The following is a 27,774-nucleotide window of genomic DNA, read 5'->3' on the forward strand; positions in this document are numbered from 1 at the left end:
TTAAGAGGCCGAGATTCCTCTTCACAGAGCAGGCAAGAGGTGAATTTGGAGCTAGAGGCAATTAATCGCCTCCTCCTTTGACAGCATCACCTCCCCTGACCCCTCCGCGTCCGTGTGTGCCCGGCTACACACATTTATGTTTTATATACAACAAAACAACATTATATTCCTATCTTACAGGACACAGCCATGCTTTGTACAAATAAATTCTCACTCTTTTCTGCAAAACGAGGGCTGGCACATTCCCCAGGGTTACTGCAGCTGTAATTGGAGGCATAGATCATTCCCGAAATCCAGGCATGGACCCGCTGAACATTCTGTTCCCTAAAGCCTATATAGTGATGGTGACTCCTAATACCTTGTCTGTAAAATAAAAACGGGAGGTAGAAGAAAGACAACAGCGTATAAAATCAAAGCCAACATAGAAATATTTATATATTAATAGTAACAATAAATATACAATGTACGAATATTTGCTGTGTCAGTTATAACAAGCAAAGAGGAACTATGCAAAGTCACTACCTCCCCTTTGCTGTGATCACAGTCCTGAGGTCCTAATCTGTATCTAGCACTTCCTTCTAACAGTACTCATTCTGTATGTCCCTATTCTTTTTAGTATTTTTTTAAAGATTTATTTATTTATCTTAGGGAGAGCACAGTGGGGGTGCAGAGGGAGAGGGAGAGAGAGAATCTCAAGCAGACTCCCTGCTGAAAAGGGAACCCAATGCAGGGCTTGATCTCACAACCCTGAGATGATGACTTAAGCCGAAATCAAGAGGCTGGCCCCTCTCTGTCCCTCTTCTTGGTCAGACCTCTGAACTTCAGCTGGTGGGGACTCTTTGCCCAGAGGGGGGGTGACCCAGATCTGCCCTTCTGAGATCCTGATGTGGATGCTGTGGTTTTTGGGGTGCTGTAGTTTTGCACCAACATTTACTATTGGCAGGGGAGGGCCAGAGGCCCCCAGAGAAGCCCCTGGTTCCGGACATGGCCCTCCTTGTCTCCACTGTGGGCAAGCCGCCCCATACCAATCAATCACTCCAGCCAGTCCATTACTTTTTTTTTTTTCTTCCTTCTGGCTCAGTGGCATAAGGGGTCCCACATATCCAGATGGCGGTGTCATCTTCTACTTCAGCAGAACCATTGTTGTATTGTCCTGTGTGTGTTGTAGCCTGACCCTCCCACAGAGCCTCTCTTGTCCTGGTCCCCACTCTCCACGGACATCCTTATGCGTCCCTCTGTAGAGGGTCAAAGTAGCTCACTCAGACATATGTTGTCTCTGGAATCCAAAAGGGGCCCACCAAGCATCGTGTCCGTGTTTGGGGAGTAGGTGGCAGAAACCACGGGAGCACTGGGCCATGCAGTGTCCTGGAGAATTTGAAAGACTCCTTGCTTCCCTATCTATGTCAGTGGCTGCTGGAGCTAAACCCCTTCACCCCCCAGCTCGTCTCTTCATCTAGAAGATGAAGACTTTCGGTCAGTATCCTCCTTGTTAGCCAACATTTACTGAGCACCTCCAAGGTGTCGAGCTCTTTGCTAGGCCTGGGGAACTCACAGATGAACAGACCCTTTCCTTGAGAAAACACAGACCCAAAACAGCACAAGAAACTCCTATTTGGGCTACGCAGCCCAGACACTTTGAAATTTTATCGAGCCACGGAGACTTTCTGGGTAATGAAGAGCATGGATCTCTGCACAAACCACCAGGTAGCGCAGAAACACTTGTGAGCTACGTTAGATGTGCTGAAGAACACGGAGAATAATAGAACGATTTTGCATGTGTCGCAGCTAAGGAGATAAAACATGCTGTAAAAAAATACAGTGAAAGGGGCACCTGGGTGGCTCAGTGGGTTAAGCCACTACCTTCGGCTCAGGTCATGATCTCAGGGTCCTGGGATCCACCCCCGCTTCGGGCTCTCTGCTCAGTGGGGAGCCTGCTTTCCTCTCTCTCTTTGCCTGCCTTTCTGCCTCCTTGTGATCTCTCTCTCTGTCAAATAAATAAATAAAATATTTTTAAAAAAATACAGTGGAAGTCTTCTTGTGGGGGCTCATTCCCTCCCTGCTCTCCTCTCCCCTGTCTCTGGAGAGAACCAGTCTCCCGTGCATCATTCTCATGCCTATTTTAAAGAATTGTATGACTTAAGGATCCATAAACATTTATACAGGTGCATTTGCAGTTTTTATGAATGGTCTACTAGATGTTTTTCTCACCGAACCACATTTTTCATATATCCTCATTGATTGATACATGCAGCTTTGGTCCATTCATGTTTTGGCACATGGAATGGCCCATGATTTGACAACAGCGCCATATAGTTGCCCATGGTCCTACTGATCATTTAGGATGCCTCTGTATTTCCGTCCTGTTACAACTAACGCAGCAATGAACTTTCTTCGAACTTCTCTAGAAGCTTCTCCTAAGAGTGGAATGGCAGAATCAGGGAATGTTCACTCTTGACTTTATACAGTCACGTTTTAAGGATATTCCTCAATCCAATGGCCATGGAAGTAAAATGTGTAACATGGTGCTGACGAGCTTTGCTACAGTGGGTGAGAAATCCTAAGTCAGAAAGATGACCATGAAGAAGGTCACAAAACGCGGGCTGGGATTAGGAGTGGTATAAAAAGGTTGTAGAAACCATAATTCGCAGCTCTGAGTGTATCACATGGGTATGGGATGCTCCGTTCACTCAAGATGTAAGGGTTTTCGGGGACGTGGGACCTCCAGCGCTCAACCCAGGAGATCCCCAGGCACGTGGATGGTTGCCTGCTGGATCCCTCCCTAGTGGTCATGTTTGTTCTCATTGCATTGGGGCGTGCCCCTGACTGCCCATGAGAACAAACAAGAATGATTCTGAGACAAAAGGAGAAACAGGAAAAGCAAAAATTGGAGGAAAAACAAAAGCAATGATTTCTACCCAAGTGCTGCTCCCAGACACTCAGATTGGGGCATCACTCTGGCGCTCAACAAAAACAGATTTTTCAGTGTCCTTCAGGCCTGCCCTCCTCAGCAGGAGACCCCCAATCTCCAGCGAGCCTCAGCATCACAGACTGCCCACAGCCAGGGCGCACTCCACAGTTTTAGATTCAGAATCTGCATTTTGAACGCATCCCCAAGTGGTAAAAATGCTGCTGCCTCAGGGCCACGCTTTGAGAACCACAGGACTGGGGACTGTGATGCGTGAATGGTCTCCTGGCTCACACATCCCTTCTCTCGCAAGGCCTTCCCAGGCAGGATAAATCCTGCCACCTTCCGTGCTTGCTTGCAAATGGAAATGACCTCTGGTGCAGCTTTTTAAAAAGATTTTATTTATTTGACAGAGATCACAAGTAGGCAGAGAGGCAGGCAGAGAGAGGGAGCGGGGGAAGCAGGCTCTCTGTTCAGCAGGGTCCTGGGGCTCGATCCCAGGACCCTGAAACCATGACCTGAGCCGAAGGCAGAGGCTTAACCCACTGAGCCACCCAGGCGCCACCCCCCACCTTCCGGTGCAGCTTTTTATCACACCATGTTGAAGTGATTTGTTTAAACATCAACCTGTCCCTTCTGTGATCTGTGCAGGGATAGCTCTATCTTTGTGAGTCCCTGCCGCAAATGGGATGGGTGATTGTTAAATCTTTGGTTTGTAAATCAAGGACTTGGGAGCTGGTGAGCAGTCAGTTCAGGATGATAGCAATGATTGTAGGTTCCAAATGATGATGGCGGATGGTGGTGGTGGGTCACATCAGCCCCATCAGCCGGCCCTGGGTGGGATGCGGTGAGGACCTTCCTGCAGAAGCATGTTTTCCACTCTCCAGTCTCGGAGCCAGGGGTGAATGATTATTGCTAAGACACACCCTCAGAGCTTAATCTGCCACCAAGACTCTGGCATCTCAGTAGGAGTCCAGCTATTTTTTGCATCTACAAACAAGTGGTTCCTCTTGTCCCAGATTTCCACCGTCCGAGATTTGTCCATTGGGGTATATCTCGTGGAGAAGGAGGAGACCTCTCTAATCTTCCTAGTTTGGTTACATGCTTCATTGGGGGCATGTCAAGGAGTATTCCTTTACCATTATACCCTTAATGCTTAGGACAGCTTTGGCACATTGTAGCTGCTCAAGAAATGATTGTTGAATGAATGAATGAATGGGTTCTTGGACACCAATAACAAACATGACTGGCCTGGAGTAGTGGAGAGAGCCCTGGACTGGGTATATTTGGCTGTCATTACCTCACTCTGGACCACAGGGCAAGTCCTTTCCTCCAGCAGGTCTCAGTCCTCCAGTGGGAATTGGGGGGGGGAGGGGCTATAGTTAGTGTCTCTTCTGGTCTCTGCCTACCTTATACCACACCTGCTAGGTTCCAGCTACAGGCCTTTTTGCTTTCTTTAAACAGCCAGGTACCCTCCTACCTCAGGGCCTTCGCACGTGCCGTTTCCAATGCTTAGATTACTTTGACGTTCTTTTCACGTGAGAATTTTAGCTTCTACGCCTTCCCCTGTGGTCCCCTTAGACTAGTTGTTGTGTATCTGAGCAAGGACAGATACAACTTACATGTTTTCTTTGGTTGCATCTGAATTTCCTGGTAGTCTATAAACTCCAACGGCGCAGGGATGGTGTGAATCCCGGACACCTAGGGCCATACCCGGCGCATAGTAGGTGCTCAAGAATTAATTTGTTAACTAGAAGCAGGTACTCTGAGCGGGGGTGACGTCCCTTCGCGGTCGGCCGGCAGGTGTCGCCACAGACCGGGAGGAGGCGAAGCGGCGCGGCGGGCGGGCCGCACCTGGCGGCGGCCCCACCTGGCAGCGGCCGTGGCCGCGCCCGCCCGCCCCGCACCCCGCGGAAGCCAGATCTCAGGCCCTGGCGACACCAGGCCAATTGGGAAAGCGGCGCCTGGAGCCACAGGGAGGGGAGATGAAAGGCGGGTGTGGGCCGCCCGCAGCGCCAGGTGAGGGCCGGGAGCCCCGCCCCGTGCCCGGGGACCAGGTGAGTCAGGCGTCCGGGCCCGCGAGGGAGGTGGGAGGAGGAGGTGGGGGGCGGGGGTACGGCCCGGAACCCGGATGCTCGCGCTGTTTGGCTTCGACACCGCTGGGTGGCTGTGCGCCAGTCCCATCCCTCTCTGGGCCCCGGCGTTCTTGGTCTCCTGAAATCCCTAAGGTGCGTTCCTGTGGCTCCGAGTGGGACCTTTCCCTCAAGCGCGCACTGCAAGCATTTTCTACTGGAGCCTCAGGATGGCCCCCTGAGGATGGCCCACCTCCATTTTCCCCATCCATGAGAGAGGATCAGAGAGGTGAGGTCACTCAGGGTCACACGGCACCCAGTTACCAAGTTGCAGGAGCGGGGATTTGAACCCAAGTTTGCGTTGAGCGACCGAGCTTTGAGCCCGTGTGCCCCTTTTAATCGAATTACTTAATTTTTATTCGTTTTTATCTTTTTTTTTTTTATTGCGGCAAAGTAGACATAACATAAAATTTGCCACTTTAACTGTGGTAAAGTGAACAATTCCGTGGCATTAATACCTTCATAACGTTGTGCAGCCAGCACCTCCCTCTAGTTCTGGAACATTTTCATTCCCAAAAGCAAACTCAGACCCATTAAGCAGTAATTTCCAACTCTCTCGCCCAGCCCCTGGCAAGCACTAATCTGCTTTCCATCTGTATGGATTTGCTGATTCTGGATATTTAATTTAATTTTATTTTTGGCCCAATACCTTCTTTCTATACCATGTCATCTCAGGAATATCCTAGGCGGCCAGGAAATTGGAATTCGTAGACCAGTGGTTTCCAAAGGTGGCTGCATGTTGGAATCACCTGGACAGTTTCACAAAACAAAACAGAACCCCCCCCAACCCTCCCATGCCTGGCTCTGACCCCTGACATTCTGATTTAATTGGGCTGCAATTTGGCCAGGATATCAGGAGTTTCAGAAGGTCTCCAGGGGTTTCTAATGCACAGCAAGGTTGGAGAGCCACCGTCTCCCAGAGCTCTGTGCCTCTGTTTTACAGGTGGGGAAGCTGATGCCCAGAGAGGGATAGCATTCGCTCAGGGTCCTACAGTGCACGTAGCTGATGTACTCCGCCTGCCCCCCATCCTACCGCTTCTTTAGGGATTTAAGGTCCCTGAGCCTTGGTTTCATCATTTGTAAAAGGTGCGCGTTTGTGGTTCCTACCAGTTTGCTTGCCCCAATCACAGGAGATCGTGACTGGGAGGTGCTTTCCTGGTGCCTGGCTTACAGCAGACTCCCAGCAAATGGTGTCCATGTATTGTTGGCGGGGCTGTTTCTCGGGGATGTAGCACTGAATGGGCTTGGTCCTGGGGATATAGCAAGGAATGCGGTGCCTGCAGGAGTGGGAGCTCATTGAGGACAGGGTCCGGGATTCCTCTGCCCCTAGCATTCAGTGCAGACCCTGACAGTTTACTACAGGGGTTTTCGGAATCACTGACTCCTCTTTGCCTTTGGTCAGGCTGAGCCCCCTGCCTGGAGCGTCTCTTCCACCTCCCCTGGCCCTGCTCACTCTTCAGGCCTAGGACGGTGAGACCCACTAAATCTGGCTGCCCAGGAGCAACTAAGGGGTCCATCCTTTAGTTAGCTGTGTGTGTATCTGTGTGTGTAGCTAGGACTTGACTGCATTGTTTATTTATTTTTGACATTTTAATTTTTATTTATTAATTTATTATTAATAAAATTTATTTAATAAAATTAACGATTAATTTATTATTTCTATTTACTATATTTATATTAGTCATTAATGATGAATTATTAATCATTATTTATTAGTCAATTTATTAATAAATTTATTGATTATTAAGATTTATTTATAAATTAATTAATTAATAAATTTAAAAAAGAGGGAAAGAGAGAGAGCACGAATGGGAGAGGAAGAGAGACTCTGAAGCAGACTCCACACTGAGCGTGGAGTCTGCCTCAGGCCTTGAACCCACGACCCTGAGATAATGACCCAAGCCAAAACCCAGAGTCAGACGCCTAACCGACTGTGCCACCCAGAGCCCCTACGTTGTTCTTTTAGGGACAGGGTCCAAGTCTCCTGTACCTCCCATGGTGTCAGGCAGGAGACTAGGCACACAGTAGGCATTTAATAAGTGCCACCTGAGGTCTTGATTGACCTTCAGCTCCTGGGGGACTAGGCGACAGGATCCTCATGGCTTCTTTTGTTCATGTGCATCCCAGGGACGATCAGGGTGGGTACCCCCACCTTCCTCCTCTTTGTTCTTGCTAATACAATCTCACCATTCAACGAGAACTAGGTGGCAGTGTCTATTCTCCAGGGAAGGTGGGTTTAGCCCCAGGGCGTGAATTACGGTGAGTCTCTAAGTAGTCATGGTAAACCAAATCTTTTTGCCAGGGCTTCTTTGGCTGATGGGGAGCCATGTGACCCGGGTCTGGTCAGTGAGACCCAATAGCAGCTCTGGGGGTGGGAGGGGGGTCTGGCAGTTCTGGGAAACGTCCCCTCTCTCTTTTCCCCACGATTTTTGGAGGCTCACAGGTGAGGGTCAACACAGAGCTGAGCCCCTGAATTGAGGTCAAGAACACTGGAGTATATCAGGCCAGAACCTTGGCATCCCCGAGCTCCCAAACAGCACTGGGAAGCTTGCTCTGAAGGTGTTAGGGGGACAGTCAGAGTTTGTTGTTTAAGGCGATTCTATTACTTGCAGCTGAGCACGTTCCTAACTAACCCCACTCTTGCCTGCACAGGGCCTTTTCCCGCTCAAAGACAGAAGGCAGGATAGAGGCCCAGGCTGGATGCCATGACTTCCTTCTCCTTAGCCCTTTACTCCAAGGTATCCTGGGATTTATAAGCACTTGTAACAGTCGTACTGATGATGGGTAACATTTTTAACGCCTCCTGGGCTCCTGTACTTCATGTAGATTGTCGAATTGAATGCTCGTACAACGTTGTAACATTCTTACAGATGAGGAAACCGGGACCCAGGGAAATTTAGAAGCCTGAAGGTTGAGAGCTCAGTCCTGTTTGTAGCAGATACATCCTTATTCTCTTGGCAGATTGGCCTCCCTTGCATGTAGAACGCTCCAGCTGATTCCTTTGTCGTCATTCCCGCCCCCCAAACCCCGGGTGCAGTTCTAGCACACAGTGCTTGATAGAGATAAACCCTCCACTGTCTTATATCACAAGCCCTTCCCCAGAAATTACGCGCTGAACATCCCCTGTGTTTAAAGATTTTATTCATTTATTTGATAGAGAGAGAGAGATCACAAGTAGGCAGAGCACAAGGCAGAGAGAGAGAGAGAGAGAGGCGGGGGGAAGCAGGCTCTCTGCTGGGCTGAGAGCCCAATGTGGGGCTCGATCCCAGGACCCTGAGGTCATGACCTGAGCCGAAGGCAGAGGCTTAATCCACTGAGCCACCCAGGCGCCTCTGAACATGCCCTGTGTATAAAGTGTGTGTGTGGGTGTGTGTATGGGGGGAGGTGGAGAAAATGGGACTTATCTTCAGCAAAAGTAACAGCTACTATTTATCAAGGGCTGGCTAAGTCCCAGGTACTGTACTCTACATACCTTTTGTGTGTGTTTTTTGTTTTGTTTTTTTGGGGTTTTTTTTGGTTTTTGGTTTGTTTAATGCCTGCAATAGCTCTAGGAAGTTTTTCAAGAATCGAGCCTCTGCGTGGTTAAATGATTTGCCTAAAGTCACACAGAGTGGATTTGGGCCCGGGGCCGGCTGTCTGGAGCCTGTAGTCTTCCTTAGCCTACGGCAAGGCATGTAGACATGTCAGTAGTCGATGTGTCTCTAAGCCAGGGATGTTCCTTCCTCTTGTAGGAAAGCTGCACTGAGGAGGAGGTGCCAGAGCCAAGCCTGAAGGATGGGCAGGGCTCCCAAAGCAGGGAAGGCATGGCATCTCCTGGGGGGAGGAAGAGCTTGGGCACATGTGCGGAGATGGGGCGCGTGTTCCTTTGGGGGAGTAGGGTTTATAACTAGAAACCCAGGACAGCCGGTCTCTGTGTACCTCTTCCCTGAGTCATCAGTTAGAAGGGTGGCTTAGGTCCTGGATGCCGCTGGCTTCTGAAGGCCATGGCCCAGGCGGGTGACTATGATGTCTGTTGGCACCTCCCAAGGGAACATCTGTCCCGCTGCTGGGCTCCTGGGAGAGTGGAGGGGACAGAGGCCGCTGTGAATCCAGGGGATGGTTTTCCTTCCATCAGAATTCACTGAGCGCCTGCTATGTGCCGGGCACGGCCCTTGCCTTCACAAACTCCCAGTCTGGCAGGGAGATGGGGGTGAAGACGATCCCCCAGGCCAACAGCGTTATAGATCACGCAAATCAGGGTAGTGAGCACCTACTCTGTGCCTTACAAACCTTTAGCTCGTGTGGTCTGGCAGACTCCTAGGTAGGTGGCCTTCTCCTGTCTGTACTCGGCAGGCACAGACAGATGCCAGAAGTCACCTGACTGGCCTGAGCTCCTGGGGCTGGTAAGTGGCTTTGGGTTGGGTTGAAATTCTTTCAGTTATTGCATTGCCTTAATCCCACGGGACCTCCCCCCCAAACCCGCGTGTGGGGTTCCAGAGGGAAAGGACAGCTAAAATCGGGCAGTAAAAAGACATTGCCAGGAGAAGGAAATTAATGAGTATTATTTAATTTTATTTATTTATTTAATTTGTTTATTTATTTTAAGGCGTTTCCACGCTCCGCATGGGGTTTGAACTCAAGACCCTGAGGTGGGGTCGCGTGCTCTACCAACAGAGCCACTCAGGTGCCCCTTAAAGACTTTATTTTATTTATTTTTTAAAGATCTTCTTATTTATTTGAGAGGGGGAGGGGCGCCAGGAGAGGAGGAGAGAGAATCTTTATCAAAAGACTCCGTGCTGAGCGCAGAGCCAGACGCGGGGCTCTATCTCTCAACCCGGGGCTCAATCTCCCGACCCTGAGATCCCGCCTGAGGGATCTGAAACGAAGGACTGGATACTTCACGGACTGAGCCACCCAGGAGTCCCTTAAAGATTTTATTTTTAAGTAATCTCTACACCCAGTTCGGGGCTTGAATTTACAACCCGGAGATCAGGAGTCGCAAGCTCCACCCACTGAGCCAGCCAGGGACCCTGTGTTGTTATTTTAATTGCAGTGGAAGCTGGGGCTGATTTAGTACCAGTTAGTCCTGCGTGGAGCAATGCCAACCCCCAGTCCTCACGTGCCCCATGATGTAGTTGCTAGCTTCATTTTATAGGTGAGGAAACTGAGGTCCATGGGGGCGGGGGCGGGAATTACTTGCCAAGGCCCCAGAGAAGGCCTCAGAGAAGCCGGGCTGTGAATTCCCATCTTCCTGGCCTCAGGCCGGAAGCGTTTTCACCGCCTCTCACGGAGTTGGGTCGGCAAACCAGTTCTTTGGAAAACAAGACAGAACAGAATGAAAGAGCCTCTGATTTTTTGTGTTTTTGGGTTCCTGGGATGTCTACGCTCCCATCAGGGCTGATTTCAAGCTACCGAGAGTTCAACAACTGACTCACAAAACTCCATTTTAATTACTCACTTATGGCGCATGGCTCAGTGCCCCTTTCGGGAGGGGAGGGTGGGCTAGCTGGGGTGGTTTTCACGATGGTAAGAGGACCCTGGATGGCTACCCGAGCATGGCTTTGGGAAGTGGGATGTCACATGTCACGATGTCTGAGCCTTGCTGAGCCCCATCTGTGCAATGGGTCTGGCCATCCCTGGCCTCTCTTGTCTGCAGCCCTGGGCTTTGCGGCTATGGTCGACGCTGGGCTCCAGGGTTCGGGCAGGTGGATTTAGTCCCTTATCTGGGTCACTGCAGGGGAATTGGGCTGGGCTGGAGGGGGGCCCCTGTCTCTCTCCTTCACCCCCCTCCCTGAAAAAGCTTTCACAGTGATTAGTTTACGTAGTTTACATCATGAAGGGATCTGGTTACTGCTCTACCCAGAGGGCCTCCAGATCTCCTACCTGAGATAAGAAGGCTGCCTCTGGTTTAATCTCACAGTTTAGAGGCCCATGTTTAAGAAATGGTTTCCAGGCTCAGGGGTGGGGTGGGCAGGGAGGGGACCACCTGGCCTATTGGGTTTTGGATGTGTGCATGTATCATTGAAAGGCCCTTTCTGCTCATCAGGCCCGTGAGGCCTGGCATCCCACGTCATTTCTGTGGGTTGGGTTTCACTCGTACGTGGACCAGGGGCACCTGGCAAGGGGTCTGTATTTATGGGGAAACCCAGCCCCACGCACCAAGGCTGTCTGCTAGAAGTAGCACCAAATCCAGAGTGGGCCCGTGCCTGTCCCTGCTCTTGAACCAGATGCCAAGATCCACTTTACGCCTCTTGGCTGCCTCCTCTTTCCCTTGGTTGGCTTACACCCTGCAGGACCCCTTGGGGGTAAAAATTCGAGAAGGGAGCCAATGCTGAGTGAGCAGCTGGCTCGTGTGTGCCTTCTGAGTGCCGCTGGCCATCTGGCTGAATTGGGTTTGCATTTTGTCTTCATTTCTTAGGTGCTGTGTGTTCCTAGGTAAGTCATTTAACTGCTCTGAGCTCCAGTTTCTTCCGTGCAGTGGGTCATGTGGTGTCGACTTCACACAGCTGTTTTGAGACTTCAGCAGGCCCTTAAAAGGGCCTAGTAGTACCATAGTTTTGTTTTGTTTTTTAATAAATTAGTTCAAGGTGTAAGTATTCAGCCTCACACTTGCTGGCTGACCTCAGACCTATAGACAGGCCCTGCAGGGAGAAGGCAGGAGAAGTAGCCAGAGGCCTTCAGCTTCGGTTCCCTTATCCTCCTAGCTTTGCCCAGAAGATTCAAGACTCCGAAGGCTCTGTGAAGGTGTTGATTCTAGGGTTCCCCATGTTCACAGGGGAAAGCAGATGTTCGGACAGCTATATGATAGAAATAATTATCTGGAATAAATTGGATGAGATTTTGCTTGAAGCTGTACCCCCTGAGAGTTCCCCAGATAACAGCCTTTTATCAGGATGACAGTTGTATGCGATGTCAAATTGCAAACTAGAAGTTTTTTGGTTTTTTTTTTTTTTCATTTAAAAAAATGCACAAAAATGTGGCGGTTGTGTTCCTATGAGTGTCAGGTTGTGGTGTCTTCTCTCTGGGGAGAGACGGTCTTTTGTCCTGTGACCATGACCATGTCCTTTATATTTTTATTTTTCCTTTCGTGAGCAACAACTGTCCTTTCTCCTCACCAGCAATATGGTTTTAAGGTTTTGGTAGTTAGTTTCCAACAGGTGTTGCATATACACAATGCAAAGTCTTCTTCCTCCCTCCCCTCCTTTGTGTCATCAGTACCTCTGTTTGTAAATCATTCCTGACCCGGTCTAGCTCATGTGTGCTCCTGGAGAGAAGGCAATGCCATCCCCCCAGCTTGGTCCTTTGGTGGGAGGTTGGAGGAAGAGGGTAAAAAGATCTGAGATGCCATTGAAATATTACAGTCGTATGCCTGGTGCCACATTGTGTTATCTTTTATCGGGTTGGGCCCAGTGACTGGCCAACGGCACTCATTGTAACACTGTTGCTAGGGGGAAGCAGGGTCTAATTTATGACGACACTGTTGTTTCTGCCTTTGACATCATCGTTGGGGTCCTTCCGGCGAGCTGGTTTCTGCAGTGGCTGTTAGCCCCAGCCCTGGAAATGTCCTCTTTTGTTGCCTTAGGGCGTGTTTGGGAGCAGGCTGGTTACAGCCTGCTGGGCAGCCACCTAGCTCTCAAGACCAGACCCATCAATGTGTATCTGCTGATAATAATGCTCATTACAGAAGGCAGATGCACGGTGTGAGGCTTCCTGCATTCATGCAGACATCACTAGTGGATCACTGCACGCTGCTGTGAGATCAGACAGGGCCTCAGCATCCCACTCAACAGGGTGCTCTAGGGAGGGGCACGGGAGGAGGCCTGCAATGGCAGCACTGCTCTTAGTATGCTGGTTCCCAGACTTCGTTATTTTCTAGATCAGTGTATTTTCTGAAAAATTAGAGGGACTAACATCAAGTTGTCAACTTTTTGTTTTGACAGAGACTAAACAATAGAAAAATCTCTGCCATTTTAAAATCACTATTTGTTCTTCTTCTTTCTTTTGTTTTTTAGAAAGCATATTTTTTAACACTGAAAAAGTTGACAAGACAATTTCCAAATAAAGGGCAATGAACGTGTTTGGTTTTATTTGAGAACAAAATTTTTTTTTTTTTCTCATGGTTCTCATTTTGCTCCAGATGCATGAAATCTTCATGATGAGTTGACACTGGCTGGTGGCCCGAAGTGGGCAAAGGGATGCCCGTCTTTACAATATACAGTGTATTCAACTTCCTCTCGGTAGACATTACTTTCCTTCTTAGAGTTTTGTGAAGACTTGTTCCTATGGACCCTTAAGTACTTCTTTGGAAATCATCATTACCTGCATGGATTGAAAACATGTATATCTCATTTCCTCCTGGAAGCTCATTAAAAAAGACAGTTAAAAAAAAGGAAAAAAAAAAAGACAGTAAAATAATCTTTAAGAACACAAACCTACCAGATCAAAGAGAATGGGAGAGAAGAGATTAGGTTATAAGAGGTCATGACCCCATCTCAGGTACCTCCTTGCTTACTTCCAACCCCAGTCATGTCATCACGAAATTTCAAAGTCTAGTGATAAAATAGGACCGAGTTCAGCCAACTTTTCCTATAGGGCCAGATAGTAAATATTTTAGGCTTTACAGGCCATATGGTTTCTGGTGCGACTATTACCTCTGCCCTTAGGGTGGGAAAGCAGCCACAGGCAGTATGTGAACATATGGGCATGGCTGTGTCCCAATAAAACTTTATTAACAAAACCCAGCAGTGGCCTTGTCACTGTTGAACCACTGAACCGACCACAAGACTGACACTCTCCTGATCTCTTATTGTCTAAATCAGTGGGCCTCAAATGTCCCTTTCCTCAGTTTTATCATATTTTGTCTTATTGCTAGTACTAGCTAGCACCTGAAAGCATCTCATTTAACTATTAATTCACGTGTCTGTTGTTTTAGGTCTCTTTTCCCCCCACACAGAGCCTGTGGTGGGAATGTTATTCAAGTGATTTATTAAGAGGGTTCTCTCAGATGAGGGGTAAAGGAAACGTGGTGAGACAGGGGGAAAAACGCTAAGCAGGAGGATACTCCTCAGGGTAGACCAATAGATCAATGGAACAGAATCCAGAATCCAGAAATAGACTCACACACATGTAATTTAAAGCAAATGCCCCAGTTCCATTAGGAAAGGAAAGTCTTTTCAAGCTACAGCACTGGAACGACTGGATAAATGTTTGAAAATACTAACCTCAATGCTTACTTTGTTTGACAGACAAAATCAAATTTGAGAAGGATCATAGACCTCAATGTGAGAGCTGAACCACAGACCTTTTAGAAGAAAAAAAAATTGGAGAATATTTTAGCAATCTTGGGGGTCCACGAAAAATTTATGAGAGAAGAGACAAAATGCACTAACCATACGGGAAAAAAAGATGAATTATACTTCATCAAAATTAAAACTCCTCCTTACCAAAAGACACCATTAAAGATGAAAAGGCCAGCCACGAGGCAGAAAACATACTTGTAACAAATATATCCTTTGGCCTTGTATCCAGAATATATTAAAAACACCCATAAATTAATAATAAAAAGACAATAAAACGAGCAAATGACTTGAATAGATATTTGAGAAGAAAAGATCCATGAATGGCTTATAAGCACAGGGAAAAGCACTCAGCATCGTTAGCTGTCAGGGAAATGTCACTTAAAACCACAGTGAGATATTTCACACACCCTAGGATAGTTAAAATAAAATAGTCTGGTAATGCTGTGTGTCGGCAGAGATGTGGAGCAATGGGGACATTTACTTTGTTGGTGTAAAATGGTACAACCACTTTGGACACTGGTGTAAAATGGTACAACTATTTTGGAAACTGGAAGTTTCTTTTAAGGTTGTTATCCATCCAATCTCACGACCTGGTCATTCCTCTCCTAGGTATTTACCCATATGGGAACACACGTTCACAAAAAGTCATGCTCAAGAATTCTTGTAGCAGCTTTGCCCACAGTAGCTAAAAGTCAGAAATAGCCCCAATTTCCATCTACAGAAGAGTGGTTCAATAAATTGTCAATATGGCGGGTGCTTTGCCTTCTTGTCCAACTGGCAAGAGTTGCCCAAAGTGACCAGGGGCCGTCAATGATTTGAGTTTAAAGAGGGAATTGTTGCTGCGTCTCATGAGGGAAGCATCCTCGCTCTGGCGACTATGCTCTCTAGACCCACGGGGCTCTAAGTGGCAGGGATGGAAAGCAGTTCCTTGAGCTGCTGGAGATGGATGGTGAGCAGAGAGCTACTTCCGTCCTGTCTTCCCACCATGAACATGTCCGATCTCGGAGCTCAGTGGCCATCCATCCCGTTCACCTGTGTGTCTTAGTGCCAGTGCGGAGCCCGGCGTGCATGTACGGCTTGGTTAAGACTGATGGACAGGGGTGCCTGCGTGGCTCGGTTGGTTAAGCGACTGCCTTCAGCTCAGGTCATGATCCTGGAGTCCCAGGATCGAGTCCCGTGTCGGACTCCCTGCTCGGCAGGGTGTCTGCTTCTCCTGCTGACTTCTCTCATGCTCTCTCTCTCTCAAATAAGTAAATGAAATCTTAAAAAAAAAAAAAAAAGACTGATGGACAGATTGCCAGAAACTGGCTTGATGGTTTATGAAGGACGTTGAAGGAGTATCAAGCAATTCTAGTTTTCTTTAAGACATTTGATTTATTTTATGATTACAGAGTTATAAACGTTCATTGTCGAGAATTTAAAATACACAGAAAGCAGAGGTAACAATCAAAATCATCTGGAGATAACTCACGTCAACCCAGAACTGTATCATGAACTCTGTCTACACCAGTGGCTTTTAAGCAGCTGTCTGGACGCTGGGGTTTCTGAGAAGGTGCCACCGGAGTTCTCTTGAGGGTAAAGGAGAGAGTGTGTCTGCACCAGAATAGGAATAATTTTCAAAGTTTTCCATAAGTTTTATTTAGGGAGGGAAAAAGGGGGTTTGTGACAAAAACAGTAAAAGAGGCTGAGATTCACCAGTCTACACTGGCAGAGCTGGCAGTTTTCATTCAGCTGACATTCAGTTTCATATCACCATCAGTAAACGGAGCAGATGTCCCGGGCTCGCCTACCACGCCTGGCAGTTACTGGCACCTGACCAGCCCTTGGTGTAGACACTCTTTCTCCTAAGAGCACCACAGAGTTACGTGATAGACAAAGGGAGCCTTTTACTGCAAAAAACCAGATGTTGCTGACTGGAAAAGACCAGTGGTGGTTGAAAACAGAACCATGAATGAGTCATGTTCAATCATCTCAGACAAGCATAAAAGTATATAAAAGATTAGTGCAGAAGAGAATTTATACCAGGCTCTGTGCTGTCTGGGAACATGATTTAGATTAAAAGAGGAAAAAAAAAAAAAAAGAATGTCTCTGGGCCACCTGGAGCACCGTAGTCAGGAGGCTTTTAGGATTTGGATTTCAATACCCATCACTGTAACCTCTGGGATTATTTTTTTATTTTTTGAAAGCCATTTGGATGCCTCTCAAAACAACCGACCTGAAGTCGACTTTGTGTGGTTCTGACTCACGCAGCGTGTCAGAGATGAGACCATCCACGTAGCCATCAGCTCTCCAGACTTGGGGTTCAAGCCTGCAGCTGTGTCTGCTGCCCTCTGCCCCTTGGCTTTGGTTCTGAGGCCAAAATAGAGGCCCCCCATTCATGTGTGCTTGGGGACATTGCCTTGTGAGGGGAAACCACGCCGGGTGGGGGGCTCAGGAGGTAGGGCGGAAGCCTGGTGAATTTGCCTGATGTCTGCCTTGATATTTGAAGAGCTACTTTGTTGACTTGAATTCTCAGATCTGTCGGGACTGTCTCTGGCTTCCTTTGGTTTTGGAGAACACAGTGGACTTCTCCTCCCACCCAGCTTGACTTGGCAAAAGAGAAAGGCTTCTCGCCAACACTTGGTAATTTCCAATTCCAAGAATGGAGTAGTATCCCATTTGGGTTTCCATTGGCATTTTCCCAGTGACTAATGATGTTGAGCATATTTTCATGCGTTCGTTGCCCATTTGGAGAACTCTTCTTTGGTGACCCTCCCCGTTGCCCCTAACGTCCGCATAAGTGCAATGGAACATATCTGTGAATGCTATGCAGCAACAAAATTGGAGGCCCAGGTCTTTATAACCTTGCATGGGTCAGTCACTGGAAGGGGCCATCCTGTGTCACTCGTATCTTTTCATTCTGATGTTTTGACATCTGGGACCTTTCAGACCTTGGGGGACTGTCCCTCCCAGGAGTAGCCAATTCCTGGAGAGAGTAAACCAGCCACCTGTGACCTTGCCTTTCATAGGCAAACCAATCACCTCCTCTGTGGGCTCTGTCAAACTCTGGGCCACTGTCCCCCTGCTTCAATCACCCCAGGACCAGGTACCAGACAGCGAGGGGCAGCCCCTTTCCCCCAGAGCCTGCCAGATTATTCAAACAAGCCAATCGTACACCTGCTTACCCTGCTTCACCCATTCCTTCCCATGGAAACCACAGGAAAGGCTCTCTTCCATGTTTTTCCTGTTCCCACTTCCTCCTGCCCGGCCCTGCTGCTTCTCCAGAGTGGCTTTGTGTGGTGGGTCCCCTCCTCCCGGGATCTCTGAGTGTAACGAACCACCCTTACAGTGGCCATCATTTCCGGATCCGTTGGCTTTACTCTGCCTGAGTTGTATTAAAACCCACATTTTATTTTTATTTATTTATTTTTTTAAAGATTTTACTTATTTATTTGACAGAGATCACAAGTAGGCAGAGAGGCAGGCAGAGAGAGGGGAAGGCAACCAGGCTTCCTGCTGAGCAGAGAGTCCAATGCGGGGCTCGATCCCAGGACCCTGGGACCATAACCCGAGCCAAAGGCAGAGGCTTTAACCGACTGAACCACCCAGGCGCCCCTAAAACTCACATTTTAAAACACACTCCAGGAAGGGCTGGGACCTGGGGGAGGCTGCTCTCTGCTTGAGGGCCATCCCTATAGGGGCCGTCTACCAACAGCACTCCCAGTGGCTGGGGCAACAAGTCCTTCCTTGAATGGGGTGGTCACTGTCCACTGTGCATTCCTCATATCAAGGTCTAGATAACCCTTCATTCCAGGGGTGAGAATAGGCAGGGCGAGTAAGACATCCAGCACCCTGAGAGCGAGTGATGCCTACATTTTGTCCCCTAGGTGCCTCTCTTGCCTCACCCCTGTCCTTGTCATACTTCTCTCTCCTCTCTACCCAGCAGATAGATCCTGAGTCTCTCCTTTGTCCCAAGCCCACCCCCCCCGCCCCACAGGGTTCCCTTTTCACTCAGGGTAAAAGCCAAAGACCTTCCCTGGCCCTGTGAGGCTGTACAGGATCTGGCCTCCATTACATCTCTGCCCTCTTCTCCCGGTGGCCCCCTCACTAGTCCTCCACAGGTGCATCCCACCCCAGGACATTTGCACTTCCATTGCCCTCTGCCTGGAATGCTCTTTCCCCCAGATCTGCCCTTGGCTCCCTCCTTCACTTCCCTCAGATCTTTGCTTGTCTACCATCCCTTCCTTGGCCACCTGCTTCAAATCCCAACACTGCCCCATCTCTGACCCTTCCTATTCCTCTCCCCTGCTTTATTTTTCTCCGCCTAATGTACCATGCATCTTACTTACTATTTCGTTTAATGTCTGTTTTCTCCCTTTGCGTGTATGTTCTGGGGGAAAGGGAGGGGTTCTGGTCTATTTTGTTCATTGCTGGAATCCCACTGCCCAAAACAGTGCCAGCACGTAATATCAAAAACGGATTGGCTGCATGAATACAGAGGCGCCGTTCTGGGGGTGGTGACCGTGTCTGCTCCTGCTGCTCCCTGGGGTAGACACTGGTCCAACACCCAGAGCGTAGGGTTTAATTAAAGATGCATCTTAACATCACCATCCTGCCCGCTCACGTCCCTCTTTCATGTCTCCCCCCTCCCTCTCTTCTTTTATATCCATTTTCTTTCCCCTTCCCGCTTTTTGGTACTTGATGGAATCACATTAAACTAATAAAGCTTTCATTACTTGATTGTACCCGTAATTACGCACACTGAGAGCTGGGTTTGTTTTGATTTCCTGCGGACTTTCGGTCACTGATGCTTTTGAACACTTGCTTTTATTCCTCAGCGGCTGCTTGACCCCCCCCCCCCAACTCCCTGTTTTAAAAAGGATGAAAAGCTTAGAAAAACATCAGAAATATCCTTTTATTTTTCCCCGCAAATTGATTTGGAGAGTTTTGTTTTGATTTCCCTCTTGGAAATGGTGGGTGTTAAAAAAAAAAAAAAAAGGCAACAACTCAGAATCACACGTTTCTAAACTGGCCAGCCGACCTTGGATTCTGGGGCTGGGAAGATGGAGTTACTCTTGCCTGAGCAAGTCTGCACTCAAAGGAGAGTTTGATATATTCCCTTGGCCTCCATGGAGGCTGGAAAGCTTGGGTCAGAGTGGGGTGTCCCCACCTCGGCACTGGGGCCGCTGGGGGCAGGACACTTCTCATGGGGGGCTGTCCTGTGCCTTGTCGGGTGTGAGCAACATCCTGGATGCTAATATCATCTCTTACTTTATTTTATTTTTTTAAGATTTTATTTATTTGTCACAGAGAGAGAGAGAGAGAGCAGGAGCAGAGGGGAGTGGCAGTCAGAGGGAGAAGCAGGCTCCCCACTGAGCAGAGAGCCCAATGATCGGCTGAGGCACCCAGGTGTCCCACTCCTTTCATTTGTGACAATCAAAGAAGTCACAAGGACCTCCGGTGGAGTCCTGCCAGATTAGATCAGAACCTGTGTGATGCGTATTCCCAGCAGCATGGTTCCCAAGAGCTCTGAGGTGCTTGTCCATCAGCTGAAGAAGGGGTCCCCAGAACGTGGTGTGTCCGTATGACGCAGTATTACTCAGCCACACAAAGGAATGAAGCGTCAATGCCTGCTGTGCCACGGACAGACCTTGAGCACAACATGCCAGACACAAAAGATAGATTGTGTCTCACATGATTCTACTTCTGTGCAACGTCCCCAGTAGGGATGGAAAGTAGATTGGTATTTACCTGGGGCTGGAGGTCGGGGTGAGTGGGGAATGATTATCTAATGGGGACAGGGTTTCTTTTTCTCTCTCTTTTCTTTTTTCTTGTCTTGTCTTTTCTTTTCTTTACTTTTCTTTTCTTTTCTGTTTCCTTTCCTTTCTTTACCTTACCTTACTTTTCCTTTCCTTTTCATTTCATTTCTTTTCCTAATTCCCATTGGTTAACAGACAGTGTTATATTAGTTGCTGGTGCACAATAGAGTGATTCAGCACTCCCATACATCCCCCCCACCCATGCTCATCCCCATAAGCGCTCTCCTCCATCCCCATCTCCTGTTTCCCCCATCCCCTCACCCAAGTCCCCTCTGGGAACCATCGGTTTGTTTTCTATAGTTCAGAGTCTGTTTTGGGGTTTGTCTCTCTCTCTTCCCCTTTGCTCATTTGTTTTTTCAGTTCCACATATCCGTGAAATCATATGGCATCCGTCTTTCTCGGACTTATTTCACTTCGCAGTATCCTCTGTAGGTCCATCTACGTCAGTGCAACTGGCAAGATTCCACTCTTTTTATGGCTGAGTAATATTCCATTGTATCTATGGACCACATCGTCTTTATCCATTCATCGGTCGATGGACACATGGGCTGCATCCGTCATTTGGCTGTTGTAGATAATGCCGATGTAAACATCGGGGTGCATGTACCCCCCTGAATTAGTGCTGTTGTATCCTTTGGGTAAATAACCCAGTAGTGTGATTGTTGGATTGTAGGGTGCCTCTATTTTTAATTTTTTGAGGACCCTCCATACGGTTTTCCACAGTGGCTGCACCAGTACCATTAATGAGTACAGGATTTCTTTTCACAGGTGAAAAAGTTCCAGAACTAAATAGTGGTGATGGTCATTCGACATTGCTAACATGTTTAACGCCCCTGCGCTGCATGCTTCAAAATGGTTAAAATGCTCAGTATTTTATTGTGTGTATTTTATCACAATAAAACAACCGCAACCAGTCCCGTGAGCTGTCTTCACTAGCGTGTATGACAGCTCTTCACACACATCAGGACCCTAAAGGGTAAGGAGGTTTGGTCCTTCTCCTGTCCCCCAACAGCACAGGAAGGCTCCTCCCGCCCCCACCCCTCTTACTCACCCCAAAGGTAGAGTCGCCGATTTGCATGCGTCTGATCATACACTGATTGCAGAATTCTTTTCTGGGGATGGATATTGAGAAGGCATTATTTTGGCCATCTCTTGGTGTAAATGGAAGGCAGGGGGGCTCCCTTCGCCGTTTCCCTTCCCCTGCTGCGCTGGACCAGCCCCTTCACAGCGTGGTGGTTGAGCGCCTGGGGGAGGAACAAGAAAGCCAGTGTGACATAGCATCCCCAAAATGCCATCCCTACCATTTTCCATTAGAGCAAGGGACAAAGCAAGCCTGGGTTCACGTGGCGGAATTATGGACTGTACGTGTTGATGGGAAGAGTGGCAGAGTGTTGCTGCCCTGATTTCCAGGCCTCCTCGGGGATTAAGATGTCAGCAGGTGTTGGAAGGCTGTTGCTGTCATCCGGGTGGGACATGACAGAGGCTCGGACAGGACAACTGCCATGGAGGGGGACGCGGGATGAGTCTTGGCATCAAAAGTAGTGATGCGGCTAGTAGGCTTGGGTCTCAGGATGGGATGGATAGAAAAAATCTGAGTCTGCTTTCAGTCTAGGGCTGTTGTAACCCAAGGTTCTTTCTGGGTGGCCCAGCCATGATTCCTCAGGACCATTTCCAGCACGCCTTCTAGAATGCGCAAGGGACGCTCTGGTGGGCAAAACGGCTCTGGTAACGTCCTGTGTCACCCAGCAGCAGGTGGTGCGTCTGGGTAAAGAAGGTGCACTGTTATTTCTGTTGGTGTGGAACTAGAAGATACTCGAAGAGGCCCATGTCATCCTCAGAGGTTTTTCCTGGTAACTATTCTGTAACTGTGGTCAACCTTCTTGCTTCTCAGGGAGAGAGGGGGACAGTATCACAGTAGGGGATTATGCAGACGACAGGAGGAGGAGCCTGGAAAAACCCCCTCTCCGAGGTAAGCATGGGACGTCCCTCGACAACTATCATGCGGTCCAATAGCTTCACTTCCGAGGGGGCAGCGGGCCAAATCAGGCAGCCCCAAGTTCTAGGAAAGGGTCTTTGGGACTGCCCTCTTCCATCTCCTTTGGGTAAACAGATGAGGGGAGTGGCGTCCTAGGGCCACACAGCGAGTTCACTTCAGGACCAGGACTGAGGCTGGGGTGCTTCCCCAGGGTCTGACCATCCTGGATCGTAGATGACGTAGCCTGCAATGGGGCTTACAAACTCGGGGCCCTCTGAGAAGTCTCCTGCCCCCCTACCCCCTCAGTGATGGTTTTGTTTTTGCTTTATTTGGGTGAGGCCCACTGGGGTAGCTGCCTTCATTTATTTTATTATTATTATTTTTTAAAATATTTACTTATTTGACAGACAGAGATCACAAGTAGGCAGAGAGGCAGGCAGAAAGGCAGGGGGGAAGCAGGCTCCCTGCTGAGCCGAGAGCCCCCTACAGGGCTCGATCCCAGGACCCTGGGATCATGACCTGAGCCGAAGGCAGAGGCTTAACCCACTGAGCCACCCAGGCGCCCCAGCTGCCTTCATTTAAAGAGGGGAATATTCCAGGTAAGAATCTAGATTTCTGGGTCCTCTTAAACAACTGGAAGAAGGAGCAAACTGGGTCCTCAAGGCTGCATGGTTCCCACCGGGTGGAGCCGAGAAGAAGCGGGTGTCCCTTTTAGAGCAGACAGGATGCCAAATGCTGGCTCTTCTTCCAGATCCTTGGGACAAATGGCTACCCAGTGTGGAGGAACTTTCTTTCGGTATCACACAGATACCAGAGAAAGACTGGGTCCTCTCACTTTTTCTTCTGTGTCTTCTGTTAACTCTTGAAGAGTTATGTAACAAATGAGCTGCTTTGTTCATCGCTCCGGCCCAGAACAGGTTTGGATCGCTGTGGGTCCAGTCCCAGGGGAGGCGGGAGAGGGACCTGTTCATGTGCGTAAGTTCCATTCAGTGGACTCCGTTGTGAATGCTAAGTGTCGTGTCTGACCAGAGTGATTCCATCCGACGTAGACACTCCCCTACCCGTGTGTTCTTGGGCTGGTGTCGGCTGGAGTGAGGTTCTTAGACCACGTGCTTGTTACTATGTGCTTCCTGACACCCACTCCCTGAGCTACCGAATCAGACACTTTGATTACAGGGCCTGGGGGTCTTCATTTCGACAAGCTCCCCAGTGATTTTTCTCCAGACTAAAGTTGAGAGCCACTGTTCCAGCCCCTTATGGTCATTAGATCCCTCAGTTCCAGAACTAGGAGTCTCGGGCCCCCTCCTCGATATGGCTTTGTTATGCATTCAAATTCTCACTCGATCACTGGCTGACGGGATGACCTCTTTCCTCTCTCTTGGGGACTCAGTATTTCTGTCTGTAAAATGGGGACACTGAAGTGCTAGCTGCTCTCCATTTGCCCCATCCTGACCCCCATATCTCCCTGCCCTTCTAACCCTGTTCGGTGTGCTCTGGGGGGCTGCCTGGCATGGCCTGTGTCACCCGGTTCTTTCGCCTTCTGCTTCCTATTGGAATTGGCCAGTGGAAATCTCTGATGAGAGAGAGGAGAGAGGACAGAAGGAGAGACCGACTGGGGCATTCTCTTTACCCAGTTCCTGCTGGGCACCTCTCCTTCCACAGTCTGACTCTCTCCTGGGGACACTACTCCCCTTCCCTCAGCTGAGGATGCTGATGGCACCCCACGATTGCAGGCCGCAGAAATTTCAATATCCCTTAGTGCTTCCTTCAACCCTGTTCACACCTGTGACCCCAGAACTTAGCACGACTGCATCATGGACTTGTAAGAGGCTGAGAGGTCTTAAATATTCTTCCCCAAAGAAGAGAAATGGGAGTCATGTGACACGACGGAAGTGTCAGCGAGCCCTGCAGCTGTGACCACGTGGCAATCCGTGTATCCAGTGCACACTTCATAGGCCTTACTCTTGCACTGCGTTCCGTGCCAATGATAGCTCAGTAAAGCTGCAAATGGGAAAAAAAATTTAAAAACATCGTAGCACATCTAGAAAAAAAGACCTTACATGAAATGCTCCTCAATTAAACCCTTTGGACATGCCGCTTATTTCTGTCTGGGACCCTGACTTGATACCATAATATTCCAGAGGCTTAAGGAAGGGACATGGGGCCTGGCACGTAGCAAACTCTCTTGCTGCTCCTTGCCGTTAGGATGACTTTGGCGACGACTGTTTTCATTACTGTTCTTTCCGTGTAACCGGAATTACAGACCCTGCTAGCTGGAAACAACCATGGCCATAAGACATAGAAGAATAGTGTCTGGCCTGGATTTGCTGAGTGAATAAATGAATTTCTTCCACTGGGAACACTTCTCCCTTTGTGCCCCTTGTCCCGGGGGTGGGAGCTCATCAGTGGAAAAGGTGGCTTCTGTGTCACTGGAAGGCTTGTGCATTCTCTCCTCTGAGCAAACACAGGGCTTGGTCTTGGAGTATTTATTTATTGCCTGGGGCTGGGTTGGGGTGGGAGATTGAGACAGGGTCATGAGGACCTGAGGTGAGGACATGGGGACCATGTTCCAAAGACAAATTCTCCTCAGAGCCACTGACCCTCCCAGGAGCCTTGCATGGCACAGGAGGAAAAAAATTAAACTCGGGTTCGGTTTCAATTAAAATTTCCAGATTCCCCAGGACAGAAAAACTGTCTGGAGTTTTCTGGTCCCCTCTGTGTCCTGATTATTGCTTTATCCTGCCAGGACCCTGATTTCCAGCTGAAACTCACACAAGACACTCTGATGAGCAAAACGACTTCTGTCCCAATACCATCGGCCCAGATGAGTGACTGAGCCGGTAGAAGCTGGATCGGGAAGGGCTACGTTTGTGTTCCTTCTCTGGGGGCTACAAGCCACCAGAAGAGGCTCTCTACCAGCCAGCGAGATTTTTACTGATACATTTGCCGTGCCCGTCTCGGGAATCTATGCCGCAAATGCCAGGCCCAGCGGGGAAAATAAATAAATAAATGCATCGGTAAAAATCAGACAAGGCTGCCTTCTCGGCTGCCAGCTCCCATGGCCCCAGGTGCAAGGGTACATCGCATCATCTTGCCTTTGGACAGCAATCAATGGAACAGGCAGGAAATGAGAGGAAATTAATTTTTCCCCCCCTTCTCCTTTTTCCCTCCCCTGCCGTCCCTCCTGTTTTTACACAAGGGCCTTTTAAAATGTTGGTTACTCTCTGATTACAGCGCAATAGAGGTTCGAAACAGCCTCTTCTCGACGGAACTCCCTCTGCCCTTAACCAGAACGATGGGCCGGTTGCCTTGGTAATTGTCCTCATTCGCTGTGTAGAAGCCACAATTACGAAGGTTTTTCTGGGTACTGATCCTCTTAGTGCCTTTTTCTTAGAAGTTCATGAGAAGATGGGACAAAGGAGACCTAATAGGTTTTATTGCTTCTGCTCCTTGGAGTACCCAGAGCTCATGACTTGCGGGCATGAGCTGTGAGTGCCATTTAAATTGGCTGGCTTTGCCCAGGGAGAGAGCTTTACGCGCAGGAGAGTGGCTGAGCTTCTATTAGCTGGAGGGGCCAGGGCGGGAAGATGAACTCACAGACCCAGCTCCTCTGGCTTGGCTCATAATGGAAACCCTAGATGGGCATCTGGGGCTAAGGGCTGGGGCACTTAACCTTTCAGTGATAATTGAAGAGAATGGACACGTAACTGCTCTCTTGAAACTCCGGTATGATTCAGGTTCAAGGCAGGAGGGCTGGGTGGGTTGTTGAAAAACCCAACCTGGAAATGTTTTGGGCAGAGGCAGCTTTCCCCGCCTCTTAAAGAGCGGCAGGGCTCCATTAGCTGGTGGGGGGTGTAATAGCAGAGAAGAAACGGGGAAGATGATTATGGAGACGAGGATAATTGTGATCACCGTATTCCTATCATTTGGCTGGAAAGGGCCCAGGATGCTCACATTCACTGCCTTAGCTGTGCCCCACAATAGCCTGGGGGTTGCTGTTTCCTACTTGTAAATGGGGAAACTGAGCCACAGGAAAGCAAAGCAGCTTGTCTGGGTTGGAAGGTGACAGAGGTAGTATTCAAACACAAAGATTCCTGACTCCCAGAATCTTCCTATCACATGGAACCTCCTCTCACGAAAGGAAAATCCGTTCTAGGCTTTGGGAGGGATAAAGTATAGACATCTTTGAGGTGCGGTTTGTAGATTAGGCATTCCAGGGACCAATGTGCCTTCATTCGAGGGGCTTTGAATCTTGATGTGTCCCCAGCTGGAACAGAAAAAATGTCTGAAAGAGGTCAAGTCCGTGGCTGTTTCCTCCAGAGAGCCAACTCTGTGGGACTGGCAGTAGCTAGCTGTGTTAAGAAGGATTCTGAGGCTGTGTCTGGATTTACTGAGAAAGAGTGCCATCTTGATTAGCAACGTTTGCTATAAAGGAGGATTGGGGAAATCATGTGTGCGCCCCTTCTCAAGTCTACTCAGTGGACTCTCTACTTGAAATAAATCCACCAGATTACTTTTAAGACATAACTATTATTTGAAAACCCGGAATGATAACACAAGCTGGCTCCAGGTTCATCCCATGATTTCCAGAAATCTTTTTATTTGGAAAAAATTCCAAGCTTGCAGGAGTTTTGAGAACATCCGTATGTCCTTTATCAGGACATCCTTTATCTCAGACATTTTGCTCTGAGTGCTCTTTTTCTCTCAAATATATATATTTATTTATATATATAAAATTATATGTAAAATTATACATATTTAATTATATATATATATATATATTTTTTTTTCCTGAAACATCGGAGAATAAGTGGCACATACCATGGCCTTTTACCCCCGAGTATTTCCGTGTGTATTTCCAAAGAACAGAGATGTTCTCATTCAACCGCATTACAGTAGCAACTTCAGAAAATTTAACACTGATACAAGACTGTCCCTTACCTCCTTGGATCCAGCTTTGTTGGTGGACCCAACAATGTCCTTCTTAGCGTCCACCTAGGATCCCGTCCAGTGTGAAGTATTGCATTTAGCCGTCCTGTCCCTTTAGCTTCCATTTAAAAAACACAGACACATTTGACATTCCCATGATACAGAGAGACTTAAAATATCCGTCTGTGTAGTTGATATTTTTGAGAACCAAATAGAGCGTTGTGCTAGGTGCTAGGTCTTCCAAAGATAAGTTTGGCAATTCTTGCCCCAAGTAGGACACTCTCAGAACAGTAACAGCTAACATTTACTGAACATGTGTGATGTGCTAAGCACTTTACATGTATTATCTCATTTAAACCTACAACAGTCCTGAGAGGTGTGGGCAGGATGGTTGTTCTCATCCGTGGAGAAACTGAGGCTCAGAAATGTGAAGTGGTTTGCCTAACATCACACAGGTGGTAAATCGAGTCAAGGTTTGATCTCAGGCAGACTGGCTTTAGGAAACACACTTTCTTTCTTTCTTTTATTTTTTAAAAGATTTTGTTTATTTATTTGACAGAGAGATCACAAGTAGGCAGAGAGGCAGGCAGAGAGAGAGGAAGGGAAGCAGGCTTTGTGCTGAGCAGAGAGCCTGATGCGGGGCTCGATCCCAGGACCCTGGGATCATGACCTGAGCCGAAGGCAGAGGCTTTAACCCACTGAGCCACCCAGGCACCCCAGGAAACACACTTTCAATCATTGCATTGTTCTGTCTTTG

This window comes from Lontra canadensis, unplaced genomic scaffold, assembly GCF_010015895.1.
Source record: "Lontra canadensis isolate GAN:19392208 unplaced genomic scaffold, GSC_riverotter_1.0 scaffold58, whole genome shotgun sequence".
Lineage (NCBI taxonomy): Eukaryota > Metazoa > Chordata > Mammalia > Carnivora > Mustelidae > Lontra > Lontra canadensis.